Raw genomic sequence first — 15,900 nt, 5'->3', positions numbered from 1 at the left:
GAATGGTCCCCAGGACTATATGCGAATGAAAACTCACACCCCAGAAGTGACTCGAACCCATACTCCCAGAAGCAACGCAACTGGTAACTACAGGGCGCCTTAATCCGCTTGACCATCACGGCCGTCAAAAGGAAGTGATAGCCGAGGCTATTTGAGCCACTTCCCCGACGGCAACTCGGATGGTAATCTTGGGCATAGCATTTCACCAAATCACCTCATTCTTTGGGGCACACGTGAGGAACACAAATGCGAACAAGCATTTGCTTGTTCGCATTTCGCAAGCAAATGCTTGTTCGCAAGCAAATGCTTGTTCGCATTTGTGTTCCTCACGTGTGCCCCAAAGAATGAGGTGATTTGGTGAAATGCTATGCCCAAGATTACCATCCGAGTTGCCGTCGGGGAAGTGGCTCAAATAGCCTCGGCTATCACTTCCTTTTGACGGCCGTGATGGTCAAGCGGATTAAGGCGCCCTGTAGTTACCAGTTGCGTTGCTTCTGGGAGTATGGGTTCGAGTCACTTCTGGGGTGTGAGTTTTCATTCATATATATATATATATATATATATATATATATATATATATATATATATATATATATATATGTCGTACCTAGTAGCCAGAACGCACTTCTCTGCCTACTATTCAAGGCCCGATTTGCCTAATAAGCCAAGTTTTCATGAATTAATTGTTTTTCGACTACCTAACCTACCTAACCTAACCTAACCTAACTTTTTCGGTTACCTAACCTAACCTAACCTATAAAGATAGGTTAGGTTAGGTTAGGTAGGGATGGTTAGGTTCGGTCATATATCTACGTTAATTTTAACTCCAATAAAAAAAATTGAACTCATACATAATGAAATGGGTAGCTTTATCATTTCATAAGAAAAAAATTAGAGAAAATATATTAATTCAGGAAAACTTGGTTTATTAGGCAAATCGGGCCTTGCATAGTAGGCCGAGAAGTGCGTTCTGGCTACTAGGTACGACATATATATATATATATATATATATATATATATATATATATATATATATATATATATATATATATATATATATATATATATATATATATATATATATATATATATTAGTATATTTTGGTAGCAGTCTTTCCTGTAGACATATTTTATTAAATATGACCGAAAAAGTAAGATTAATAATTCTAACACGAATTTTCTCAATCTTTCGTACATTATGCTTCACTGTTGGAGGTAAATCAAAAATCACTTCTCCAAAATTCATTTTTATTTCTAGTCTGCCGCGACACGGGCGCGTTTCGTAAAACTTATTACATTTTCAAAGACTTCACAAATACACAACTGATTAGAACTTGCGTTTCCCTGATTTTATATCTACATTTGAGTGAGGTGGGAAGGGTGATGTGGCATTACATTTGAGTGAGGTGGGAAGGATGATGTGGCATTAGAGGATATTAATAGGGTATTAAAAGTATCAACACAAGACAGAACACGAAACAATGGATATTGAATAGAAGTGTTTGTAGAAAGCCTATTGGTCCATATTTCTTGATGCTTCTATATTGGAGCGGAGTCTTGAGGTGGGTAGAATATAGTTGTGCAATAATTGGCTGTTGATTGCTGGTGTTGACTTCTTGATGTGTAGTGCCTCGCAAACGTCAAGCCGCCTGCTATCGCTGTATCTATCGATGATTTCTGTGTTGTTTACTAGGATTTCTCTGGCGATGGTTTGGTTATGGGAAGAGATTATATGTTCCTTAATGGAGCCCTGTTGTTTATGCATCGTTAAACGCCTAGAAAGAGATGTTGTTGTCTTGCCTATATACTGGGTTTTTTGGAGCTTACAGTCCCCAAGTGGGCATTTGAAGGCATAGACGACGTTAGTCTCTTTTAAAGCGTTCTGTTTCGTGTCTGGAGAGTTTCTCATGAGTAGGCTGGCCGTTTTTCTGGTTTTATAGTAAATCGTCAGTTGTATCCTCTGATTTTTGTCTGTAGGGATAACGTTTCTATTAACAATATCTTTCAGGACCCTTTCCTCTGTTTTATGAGCTGTGGAAAAGAAGTTCCTGTAAAATAGTCTAATAGGGGGTATAGGTGTTGTGTTAGTTGTCTCTTCGGAGGTTGCATGGCTTTTCACTTTCCTTCTTATGATGTCTTCGATGAAACCATTGGAGTGAAACCATTGTCTTCGATGAAACCAGAGGAGTGTTGTTAACGCATACGTCGACCGTGCTCTCAGCCACAGCTCAGAATGGAAGCAAGTCGACGAAGAACTCTGTAGGGTAAGGCAGGTTCTAGTCAATAACGGCTTCTCCAATGGTTTCATCGAAGACATCATAAGAAGGAAAGTGAAAAGCCATGCAACCTCCGAAGAGACAACTAACACAACACCTATACCCCCTATTAGACTATTTTACAGGAACTTCTTTTCCACAGCTCATAAAACAGAGGAAAGGGTCCTGAAAGATATTGTTAATAGAAACGTTATCCCTACAGACAAAAATCAGAGGATACAACTGACGATTTACTATAAAACCAGAAAAACGGCCAGCCTACTCATGAGAAACTCTCCAGACACGAAACAGAACGCTTTAAAAGAGACTAACGTCGTCTATGCCTTCAAATGCCCACTTGGGGACTGTAAGCTCCAAAAAACCCAGTATATAGGCAAGACAACAACATCTCTTTCTAGGCGTTTAACGATGCATAAACAACAGGGCTCCATTAAGGAACATATAATCTCTTCCCATAACCAAACCATCGCCAGAGAAATCCTAGTAAACAACACAGAAATCATCGATAGATACAGCGATAGCAGGCGGCTTGACGTTTGCGAGGCACTACACATCAAGAAGTCAACACCAGCAATCAACAGCCAATTATTGCACAACTATATTCTACCCACCTCAAGACTCCGCTCCAATATAGAAGCATCAAGAAATATGGACCAATAGGCTTTCTACAAACACTTCTATTCAATATCCATTGTTTCGTGTTCTGTCTTGTGTTGATACTTTTAATACCCTATTAATATCCTCTAATGCCACATCATCCTTCCCACCTCACTCAAATGTAATGCCACATCACCCTTCCCACCTCACTCAAATGTAGATATAAAATCAGGGAAACGCAAGTTCTAATCAGTTGTGTATTTGTGAAGTCTTTGAAAATGTAATAAGTTTTACGAAACGCGCCCGTGTCGCGTCAGACTAGAAATAAAAATGAATTTTGGAGAAGTGATTTTTGATTTACCTCCAACAGTGAAGCATAATGTACGAAAGATTGAGAAAATTCGTGTTAGAATTATTAATCTTACTTTTTCGGTCATATTTAATAAAATATGTCTACAGGAAAGACTGCTACCAAAATATACTAATGTTAAAGTGCACGACCCAGCAGCAAGGAATCAAGCCTTCACGATAAAATATCGCCAGGATCTGATTCGTGATCAGATATACAAGGCAGAGAATGAAATCAAAGACAAAAAAACGCAACTACTTCATGCTACAAACGAGTGGAGAAATAGCAACATCGACCATAGTATCCGTACCCGCATTGAACAACACCTCGACATCCTCACAGACCAACATCACCTCAGCACTGAAACAAGGATTATCAAGAAACTAACAACATTATATGGAGGACCTATGGCAATTCCACGACCAAGAGATGGCTTCCTGAACCTTGCAGGAATTAACCTCACTGAGGACCAAGTCACTCTCCTAAATCTGGGCATAAACTGTCATGTTATGTCCAGACCGAGTGAAATGGCCCGGAAAGTGGAGTTGGAAATTCTGTTGGACGACATATTCGACCTCGAGACACAAAAGAAGGTCACTACCAAAGATACCTTACAAGCAGAACTTATTGCAGAAGGAGGAAAGAATCGAGGCAACTACAGAAGCACCATACTGTCCCCCGAGCTTAGAGCGGCAGCTAAAAGCCTTCGTGAGAACAAGGAGATAGTTGTCAGGAGAGGTGACAAGTCGCCAATATATGTCATTCTTAAAAAAGACGAATATCTGGCGAAAATGAACATCATACTCTCTGACCAAACTAAGTTCCAAAGGGTAACGAAGGACACTACAGCCGAATTAAAAGCAAAGGTCAACAAACTGATCGAAACTGTGAACGCCAAGAAATCCGGACTCCACCTGCCAAAGATCATTGGGGAATATAAACCTGGATATGCGTATGGAAATGTCAAGACGCACAAGCCTGGAAACCCACTTCGGCCAATCATTAGCCAGATACCCACACCCACGTACAGATTGGCAAAGCGACTCAACGGCCTGCTGACTCCTTATGTTCCTTGCGCCTTCAGCCTGAAGTCTCCAAAGGAATTTGTGGACTTACTGCGGGGCGCACGGGCCACAGGGATAAGAGCCTCGTTGGACGTAGAATCGCTGTTTACCAACGTACCTGTGGACGAGACAATCGGAATGATAGCCGACAGAGTGTATCGTGATCCAGCCTGTACTCCTCTTGACATGCCAGAAAGTATTCTGAGGAAACTACTCCAAGCTTGTACTAAAGAGGCACCCTTCTTGAGCCCGGATGGGCATATGTATAAGCAAGTAGATGGGGTCGCTATGGGTTCTCCCCTAGGTGTCCTGTTTGCAAACTTCTACATGGGTACCATCGAGCAAAAAGTCTTAGTCGACATGAACTTGAAACCGGCCATATACTGCAGGTATGTTGACGACATTTTTACACAGGTACCTGATGTCAGACATCTGCAGGAGCTGAAGGAGGCATTTGAGCAGAGTTCCGTGCTGCGTTTCACTTACGAGACGGAAAAGGATGGGAAGCTGCCTTTTCTAGATGTAACAGTCATGGAAAAGGGCGGAGGTTTCCACACTGCAGTCTACACAAAGGAAACAAACATAGGAATGTGCCTAAATGCCAACAGCGACTGCCCTGACAGGTACAAGAGGAGTGTTGTTAACGCATACGTCGACCGTGCTCTCAGCCACAGCTCAGAATGGAAGCAAGTCGACGAAGAACTCTGTAGGGTAAGGCAGGTTCTAGTCAATAACGGCTTCTCCAATGGTTTCATCGAAGACATCATAAGAAGGAAAGTGAAAAGCCATGCAACCTCCGAAGAGACAACTAACACAACACCTATACCCCCTATTAGACTATTTTACAGGAACTTCTTTTCCACAGCTCATAAAACAGAGGAAAGGGTCCTGAAAGATATTGTTAATAGAAACGTTATCCCTACAGACAAAAATCAGAGGATACAACTGACGATTTACTATAAAACCAGAAAAACGGCCAGCCTACTCATGAGAAACTCTCCAGACACGAAACAGAACGCTTTAAAAGAGACTAACGTCGTCTATGCCTTCAAATGCCCACTTGGGGACTGTAAGCTCCAAAAAACCCAGTATATAGGCAAGACAACAACATCTCTTTCTAGGCGTTTAACGATGCATAAACAACAGGGCTCCATTAAGGAACATATAATCTCTTCCCATAACCAAACCCTCGCCAGAGAAATCCTAGTAAACAACACAGAAATCATCGATAGATACAGCGATAGCAGGCGGCTTGACGTTTGCGAGGCACTACACATCAAGAAGTCAACACCAGCAATCAACAGCCAATTATTGCACAACTATATTCTACCCACCTCAAGACTCCGCTCCAATATAGAAGCATCAAGAAATATGGACCAATAGGCTTTCTACAAACACTTCTATTCAATATCCATTGTTTCGTGTTCTGTCTTGTGTTGATACTTTTAATACCCTATTAATATCCTCTAATGCCACATCATCCTTCCCACCTCACTCAAATGTAATGCCACATCACCCTTCCCACCTCACTCAAATGTAGATATAAAATCAGGGAAGCGCAAGTTCTAATCAGTTGTGTATTTGTGAAGTCTTTGAAAATGTAATAAGTTTTACGAAACGCGCCCGTGTCGCGTCAGACTAGAAATAAAAATGAATTTTGGAGAAGTGATTTTTGATTTACCTCCAACAGTGAAGCATAATGTACGAAAGATTGAGAAAATTCGTGTTAGAATTATTAATCTTACTTTTTCGGTCATATTTAATAAAATATATATATATATATATATATATATATATATATATATATATATATATATATATATATATATATATATCGTACCTAATAGCCAGAACTCACTTCTCGGCCTACTATGCAAGGCCCGATTTGCCTAATAAGCCAAGTTTTCATGAATTAATTGTTTTTCGACTACCTAATCTAACTTTTTCGGCTACCTTACCTAACCTAACCTGTAAAGATAGGTTAGGTAGGGTTGGTTAGGTTCGGTCATATATCTACGTTAATTTTAACTCTAATAAAAGAAAACAGACCTCATACATAATGAAATGGGTAGCTTTATCATTTCATTAGAAAAAAATTAGAGAAAATAAATGAATTCAGGAAAACTTGGTTTATTAGGCAAATCGGGCCTTGCATAGTAGGCCGAAGAGTGCGTTCTGGCTACTAGGTACGACATATATATATATATATATATATATATATATATATATATATATATATATATATATATATATATATATATATATATATATATATATATATATATATATATATATATATATATATATATATATATATATATATATATATATATATATATATATATATATATATATATATATATATATATATATATATATATATATATATATATATATATATATATATATATATATATATATATATATATATATATATATATATATATATATATATATATATATATATATATATATATATATATATATATATATATATATATATATATATATATATATATATATATATATATATATATATATATATATATATATATATATATATCCACATATAATGTAATGTGTGTAAACGACAGCCGCGTCAAACAGCCTGGCAGACCAAACAACCAACCGGAAGATGCCTGTGGTCCTCGGGGGTAATTAGCTTTGGGCAATTACACGGACCCCTTGGGAGACATGATGACTAAGGGGTGTACAGTAACCTAAGCCTCAGGATGAGTATAGGGTGCACAATAAACTAAGACTCACAGTATGAGTATGTGGTTCAGAATACACTGACACTCACAGGATAAGTATGGAGTGCAGAATAAACTACAACTCGCACGACGAGTCTGTGGTACTCATGCTCTATATTAGGTAAACCTGAATACATCTCTGTTTTCAAAATATATAATTTAATAAAACAAAATTGGAAACATATTGTATGTTTCCGAATTTATGATGATATAGAATATATATTAAAGTTTATAATAAAGATAAAAGTGGCTGTACTTGTGGATGACAATCTTCAGCTTGGCGCCTTCTTTCGAAAATTACTTGCTTGTTGCTGACATATATAATCTGACTGTTTCAACCATAGTTCAACTAGACATCGATCATGCGTCATAATTAATATACAAACAGTATATATCTTTACTTCTGTTTTGTGTATTAAGGTGACTTAAATTTTATAAGTTAAGCAGACGAGGAGTCACAATAACGTGGCTGAAATATGTTAACCAAACCACACACACTAGAAAGTGAAGGGATGACGACGTTTCGGTCCGCCCTGGACCAATCTTAAGTCGATTGTGTCGATTAAGTTCACAATCGACTTTAGAATGGACCAGGACGGACCGAAACGTCGTCGTCCCTTCACTTTCTAGTGTGTGGTTTGGTCAACTTTATAATTAATTTCTTTCTGTATATGATGATAGTGTGCAATTAGGGTATCATTGCAACTTTATGGGAAATCGTTAAATCATAAATTTATCTTGGGTCTTATACTTATATTGTTAAATATACAATGTATATTTATATATAGCCGCAAATTATATATTTTGTGTGTAAATCACGAAAATTAACACGTAATGAAAAATGTGACAGTGTCAGACCACGGAGGAAGAATTGAAACAGGAATTCCCTTAAGTACTTTCGTATATTAATACTTCTTCAGAAGGAATGGTTCGCTCTGAAGATGTATTAATATAAGAAAGTACTAAAGGAAATTCCTGTTTCAATTCTTCCTCCGTGGTCTGACACTGTCTTATTATATATTGTATATACTGAATTATATATACTATGCTTATATAATAAATACTGAAATATTGTTACATTTAACGTATGAAACAAAGTTTATATCTGTATTTTTAATAAAATATAAAACATTAATATTTATCAACGTATCTCTGTGAATTACATAATTTATCAGTATTGTACAGCCTGTGATCTCCACCTGGCTGGCCATTGATACCTAAGTATCTTTCATGTGTCCGGACACCGGCGATAGGATTGTATTATTTAACTTTAGAGAGAGATATTTCTTGAAATGTTGTCACATTAACGTCTACATCTTCCTTCCTTCTGACATATAGATTTTAAGGTTAATTAGCATATATGGAAATAAATTACACAATTTATAGGCTGGTGTGAAGGGCTTCACACTCTTAGAGCAAGCCATCAAGAAACTGTACAGTATCAAGTAGCTATACAAATGCATATATGTTCGCTTTCACTTCAGTTATATTTATGACAAGTATTTAAAGTGTAGCTTATATTTCTGCCTTTCTGTTGACATAGAAAACTTTCGTTTATTACATTATCTAGATAAAATTAGCATTGATCTTCAAAAGGTTGTAGTTGTAACATCCATTATAAACAGCATTATTATTGCAAACAGTAGGAGTTTCAAAGTCTCATTTGTATAGATACCTCCTCATATAGGTGTTGTCCAGCATGATGACACAAACAAGGCAGCTAAAACTGAATGTGATAAGCCTGAAGTTGAGTGGGATATGGGCATTCCAATCTCTTCTGTCAAAGCCGCAATATTTTAGGAAATTAGGGAAGACAGAAGAGCAGTCACTGACACACAAAAGCCAGAAACCAAGAGTATAAAGAGCTATGACATGTTTATGTGCCTCTGTAACCTTTTCCACTACCGCCCACAAGATGATATGGGGTGCATAATAAATGAACTAAACAAACTAAACATGTTTAGAATCGAGAATTATATGAACGGACAACATAAAACTTCCACTAGTGTCACAATGACAGTGTGACATTGTAATTGCCAGAATTAGGCTAGGATATCGATATGTATCGCAGGTGGCTGCAGGTAATGAATAGCCCCCAATGGTGAATATTCCAATTGTAAACTATGTGAACAAGAGCTGGGACATACTCACCAACACTATATCTGTGATTGCCCTGTTATAAGTGACTTCAGACCAAATGGTATAAGGTACTTTGAACTCTGTAATTACTTCATACACTTAGGAATATTGGAAGATATTCTTATGCTGTACCCGGATTTTGCTAATGGAGGCTAATAGATCAGCCTTATATTTTATGTTCTCACCTGATTGTTAGTCAGGGTTGATTATTTTTATTGAGGCTGGTATTTTATCCCCTGATTCCATGTATAACTAACCTTCCTGTGAGATGGGAATATTTGATGAACTTATAGCTAGTTTTTGATATACACTGTGTAATCTTTCATATAGAATAGGGTAGCAGCACATTGCTGTGTATACCTAAGCTTGTTAATAATAACAAAAAAAAGTTAGTTCCTTTCGATAGGGAGAGCGAAGATTCAAAAACCTTTAAAATATGAATATCTTTCCTATCTCAATGAGACCAAATCTCTGTGATTAAAACGCAAAAATGACTTTGTCACTGCCTTTTTGATAACGTAAACAATCATAAGTTTTATTTGTGAATCTCTATTAAACAGTAAATCAGAGAGCGTGTAAGGTTCCGTGTTCCATGTGCGAAGAAACAGGGAGATTTTACATATATACAGTACATGATAGTTTAAGTAGCGAAGGCATACCAACAAATAACGATTAGTATCTATAACAAAAATATTGTTCTATGGAGTTGATTTAACTTCCAGCCATGTATTTTTAAATAATCCTTAACGTTTTCTGGCTAGTTATGTTAGATTTGATTAAAAATAACGCACTCTACTTGTTAACATAGTTAGATTTGATTAAAAATACGCATTCTACTTGTTAACATCATAAATTAAATTTGCGATAATTTGAGCAGAGAAGTTCGACGACTGGATCACTGTGTACACAAGGTTCATATGCCAGCAAACACTTTCCAGATAGCAATATATCTTGGATAAGTCGCTCCACGACATTGTTGCTTGGACCATCGACTTCCTTTGATATTACATATTTACATCTTATTTTGTTATGAAATGATATTTTTTCAGAGTAAAATTATGTTTTCTCATGTTCTGCATCCAGCATCCACATTATAGTGAGTAAATATACCATATTACTTCATTGCTTACGTAATGCTAGGAGGGTTTGAGTAGCTTTGGATCTTTAGTTGGACAGAATCTCCAATAGATGGGGCGAGAGTCGCCCCATCTCTCTCGCACGGGCGGGAGTCGAAACTTAAATTAAAATTGCTATATCATTGGTCTCCAACATGATATATTTCCTTTGGTGCACTCACAATAACGATCATAGCTCAGTCTTTCTGGAGGCATGTAATATTTTAGGCTTTATTAGCGTATCTTTGTTAATTACACAACATATTGGCAAGTGCGTAGGCGTCTGCACTCCATGACCGAAAAACTACTGAACGCCACTATAAAAACATATATATCTTCACTTGAGCTTTAAATATGTCTAATGTAATGTATTTAAAATAAAGCTTATATTTCTATCTTTCTTAAGACGTATAAAACATTTGTGTCTATTAACGAATTTACGTAAAATAAACATTGTTCTGAGAGAGTTGCTCTGTCGCTCAGTCTGTACGGGGAGTTGCTCCTGAGCTACCGTGCAGTGAGGACGTGTCGCCTGCTGCTCCGGTGGTTTGAGTCGGTTCTCACTACGTGAAGAGAGCCATGGGGAAGGCTCAGCGCAAGAGGGAATGGAAGCAGCTTTCGGACGAGGAGGGACGGTGGACCGCTGTGCAGCAGGCCCCAAAGAAAACTGCTATCGAGGCTTTCCCACTTGCTTCTACTAGCAAGTCAGCGGACGTAATGGACCTAGAGAGGACAGCGTCAGTCACACACCAGCCAGTGTCAGTCAATGCTTCTCTGTCCGCAACGCTGCCGCGGGACGGCAGTATGAGTCAGGAGAGGACACCACCGGTTTCACGCCAGCCAGTGTCAGCCATTGTTCCTCTCTCCACAGCCCAGCCGCAGGACAGCTGTATGGGACAGGGGAGGACACCACCAGTCTCACACCAGACATCGCCAGCCTCTGCACTTCTTCCAAAATTCAAGATCATGCAGACCGACCACTTTCCTACAGCCTATGGAGTAGTAACGGCGATGGAAAAAGAACAGCCAGAGCTCAAACTTTCCATTACAGTCAACCTGAAGGGAGAAATAATACTGACACCTCAAGACCAACAGACTGCACATTACTTAGAGAAGGTAAGAGTCCTGCAGGGGAAACCTGTGTGCTTGGTAAAGCTGGACCCTTCAGAACGACGCACACGAGTCGTGCTTTTGGGATACCCAATCGACTTTCCCCTGGATCCAGTGCTAGAACACAAGCAAGTCCTGAGTGCGGAACGTTGCCACACAAAAGTAGACAAGGCAGCGACACGTCAGGTTCTGGTGACCGTCATGGGACATGTGCCAGAAACTTTCGGTCTTGGAAATTGGGGGACATACCGACAGAGGCCATACGTCCCGGAACCCCTACGCTGCTTCAGGTGTCAGAAATACGGCCACCATCAGTCACGCTGCACAGGACAGGAGAGGTGCGGAGTGTGCAGCCTGAGACATCCCACCAAAGACTGTATTGCCAAGCACAAGGCAAACAAGACCACAACAGCCAAATGTCCAAATTGTGGAGGCAAACATCATGCCTGGAGCACAACCTGCTCTGCACGGAAACAAAAAGTGCAGACAGCTCAGGCCAGGATCAACACACTGCCCAGCAATACATACCCCTACACCAACGTCTGGAGCACTCGTGCACAGCCACAACAGCCACCCGCTCTCACAGAGCAATCGAATCTGTCAATTCCGAATCAGTCCCGAATCATGAACGACGCCCGCCACTGCCCCCCGAATGAGAAGGCAGGAGGCAAACCGGGAGTCCCCCTAATATTTGACAAATTTCCCGAATCTGTCAATTCCGAATCAGACATTACACGAAAGTGTTGCAGAAGTCCAGCAAATGCAAAAGAGCAGAAAACACTTACTTTCGGAATCTGCTCACCAGCTATACAGTTTTACCGAGGTCCAGCTGAAAACCATCGTGAAGATCATGGCAGAGACCATTATCAATTGCCTACAGATGCCGCAGAACGCCTCACAACAACAGACTCAAGACATCACTTGTGTGATAATGAACAAGATCGTGCAGCAGACCACAGTTACACGAGAAATAGACAGTCTCCGACAGGATGGAGCACGAGAGGACAAACGCCGCAACTTGGACATACCGACAACAGTCGGATAGTCAAGACTCCGGAACATCAACATTCACAAACGCAACTGCAAGAAGCAGTGACCACCCACGATCAACAGAATCTTCCAACACAGGAGACAGACAACAACAGCCAATGCAGTCTGATATGCAGCAACGCCAACAAAGACGTATTGAACAGCAGAGATGCACAGGTTCCGCCAACACAAGAAACGGCCACGAGCAATCAATGCAGTCCGACTTGCAGCAATACCAACAACAAAGTGATGGACCACAGTTCTGCACAGATTCCAACAATGCCGGGGTTGACCACGGACAATCAATGCAGTCCGACCTGCAGCACTTCCAACAACATAGCGATGGACCACAGTTATGCACAGATTCCAACAACGTCGGGGATGACCACGAACTATCAATGCAGTCCGATTTGCAGCGACACGACTTGCGAGGCGGAGAATATAGAGGTCGATTCCGAGGAGGAGTTCTAGTAGAACAAGCAACACCACCCGAACCCGTCGTCTGGCCATTACGAATTCTGCAGTGGAACATACAAGGCCTTGGAAATAAAAAACACACACTTCAGGAGGCTGCAATCAGCACGAAAGTAGATATCATCGTTTTGGAAGAAACTCTTTTCCCAGCCACGAAATCCTTCAGATTAGCTGGATATCAGCACTATGTTCTACCGTATGAGCGGGGGAGACTACGAGGATTAATGACCCTAGTCAGAAACACCATATCCAGCAAGAAAATGGACTCGGTTTCATGTGGGGATGGAGTAGAGGTATTAGCAGTTACAGTGAATATGGCTAATTTTGAGCTCCTCATATACAACGTCTACAAGCCCCCTAGACGTAAACTAGAAGCAGAGGCAGTGCTTGCCTTGACCACGCAGGAAAATTTAATTATTGTTGGAGATTTTAATGCTCATCATCCAGAGTTAGGTGCAACTGGGCCAGCCAATGCAGATGGGCGCCATTTAGCTGCAGCTCTGCGTGAAGTGCCTGAAATTACACTTCTCAACACTGGGGAACCCACTCACATTCTAGGAGGTTCCCTTGATCTTACATTCATCTCAACAGCACTCCAGCAACAGACGAAGTGGGCAGTAGACCCGGTGATCACCAGTGACCACTATGCTACTGTCACGACACTAAACCTGGCACGACCTCCTACACCTCCTGCGCAGCCTCGGTGGAATTTAGGAAAGGCCAATTGGAATGTATACCAGGAAGAACTTGAAAAATGGTATGCAACGTACACGCCACCTGAGGATTTGAACATACACGAGACCAATCTGCAGGAAGCCGTTGCAGCTGCTGCGAACACAGCTATTCCAATCATTATCACAGGTAACACGAAACGAAAGAACTATTGGTTCTATAGTAATGACGTTAAAGAACAGAACCACAGAGTCAACATCTTCAGAAAACATCTAAAGAGAAACCCCACACCAGAAGGAAGAACTCTGCTACGAGCGGTGATATCTGAAGCAAGGCGAGTTTCTAGAGAAGTAAAGGAGGCAAGATGGTTTGAGTGGTGTCAAACTCTAAATGAACATAGGAGTCTTGGCAAGATATGGGGTCAGATTAAAACTATATCAGGTCGACCAGCCCGGCCACAGGCATGTATTCAACCATTGCAGGAGGCTGAAAGACTTGCTCTCCAATTTGCAGAAAGAACAGCTTCATATCAGCTTCCTGCAATGGTCCGAAGGCAGCAAGAACACTTAAAACAAGAGAGGATGACAGTCATTCATGAGGGCATAGCTATAAATGACGAATGTGACTGTCCCTTCACCGAACAGGAACTAAGCAGAGCCAAAAAAGGTGGTAAGGACACTGCACCAGGTGCTGATAACATTACATACTCAATGATCGCACATGCAGGTCCTGCTGGAGACCGAGGGATATTGGACGTCATCAATGCGTCTTGGCAGCAAGGCACACTACCGCCCTCTTGGAAGAAAGCAGACATCATACCGATTCCTAAGCCGAATGAACCTGGCAATTACAGACCCATTTCATTAACATCATGCGTTAGTAAAACTGCAGAACGGATGGTCTTAAATAGGCTACTGTGGAAGACTGGAGACCTGCATAAACACATATTTGGCTTCACTAGAGGAGTAGGTACTGCAAACTGCATAGCAACATTACTAGGAACAGTTAACTCGGGTCCAGCTATAGTGGTCTTCCTTGATCTGGAAAAAGCGTTTGAACTTGCAAGCCCGCCAGCAATACTACACACCTTAGTTAAAAAAGGTGTGAGGGGGAAAATGCTAGCATGGATTCAAGATTACCTAAGTCACAGGTTTGCCAGAGTAAAGTTGCAAGGACAAGTGTCGGACTACCACTTGCACGAGAATGGGACTCCACAAGGAGGAGTCCTCAGTCCTAGTCTTTTTAACATCCTTATGGAAAACCTTGTTACCATGTCCTTTCCAGAAGGGGTTACATTGCTAAGCTATGCTGATGATCTAGCATTAGTCGTTACGGGTCCTTCACTTCTAAATAAAGCTCAAGGTGCTTTAGATCAAGTGACATCTGAATGCAGTGTTTTAGGGCTAAAAATATCTGCACAGAAGTCTAAGGCGATGAGACTAGGTGGCAAGGCTCCAGACAGGCACCTACGCATTCAGGACATTAACCTTCAGTGGGTTACACAATATCGATACCTCGGAGTGTGGATTGATTTTAAAATGACATTCAATAAGCAAATTCAATATCTAAAGGAGAAAGCAAAGTCACGAATAAATATAATGAGAGCCATCACAGGGCCCCGTCTAGGAGCGGGACACAGAGTGTTGAGAATGTTTTACATACACGCCGTTCGTTCCCTGGTTGATTATGCAGCACCTGCCTTACTCACTCTTTCTCCTGATCAGTGGGCAAACGTTGAGGTTCTTCAAAATGATGCATTGCGAGTCATAACAGGTGCTCCCAGATGGACTAAAATCCTGAACCTAAGACTAGAGACAAAGCTCACGTCGATTGAAATAAGGGTAAAGGGGATTGCTGCGTGCATGCTGACCAAGATATTGACTAGACCTAGAATCAGTTCACTTAAAGATATGATCACTGGAGCACTAACTCTGGACGGAAGAGCCTCCACTGGCAACAGGTGGACCCATTGTGCGATAAACGCCATCGATACATTCGATATGGCAAACACAGTCACTGAGAGGGGTGTCGACGACATACATGCAGACTTTGTTATACAAGCCCCTTGGGAATCTCTGCCACCAGACTTTCAGATTATGGCTCTTGACGGAAAGAAGAACCAGACAAGTCCTCATCTGCTACGTCACATTGCACAGATGCATATAGAAGCAAACATGGCATCCGACAGCTTCACTTACTTCACGGATGGGTCAGTAGACCAGTAGGGAAAAGAAACTGGAGCTGCAGTTAAAGCAGGAAACTCTGTATATAGTTGGAGGCTCTCAAATGGGTGTTCGACTTTACAGACTGAGATGCTAGCCA

The sequence above is a fragment of the Procambarus clarkii genome, chromosome 58 (genome assembly GCF_040958095.1).
Source record: "Procambarus clarkii isolate CNS0578487 chromosome 58, FALCON_Pclarkii_2.0, whole genome shotgun sequence".
NCBI lineage: Eukaryota > Metazoa > Arthropoda > Malacostraca > Decapoda > Cambaridae > Procambarus > Procambarus clarkii.
The sequence above is the reverse complement of the archived record's forward strand: the minus strand, read 5'-3'. Positions refer to the sequence as shown.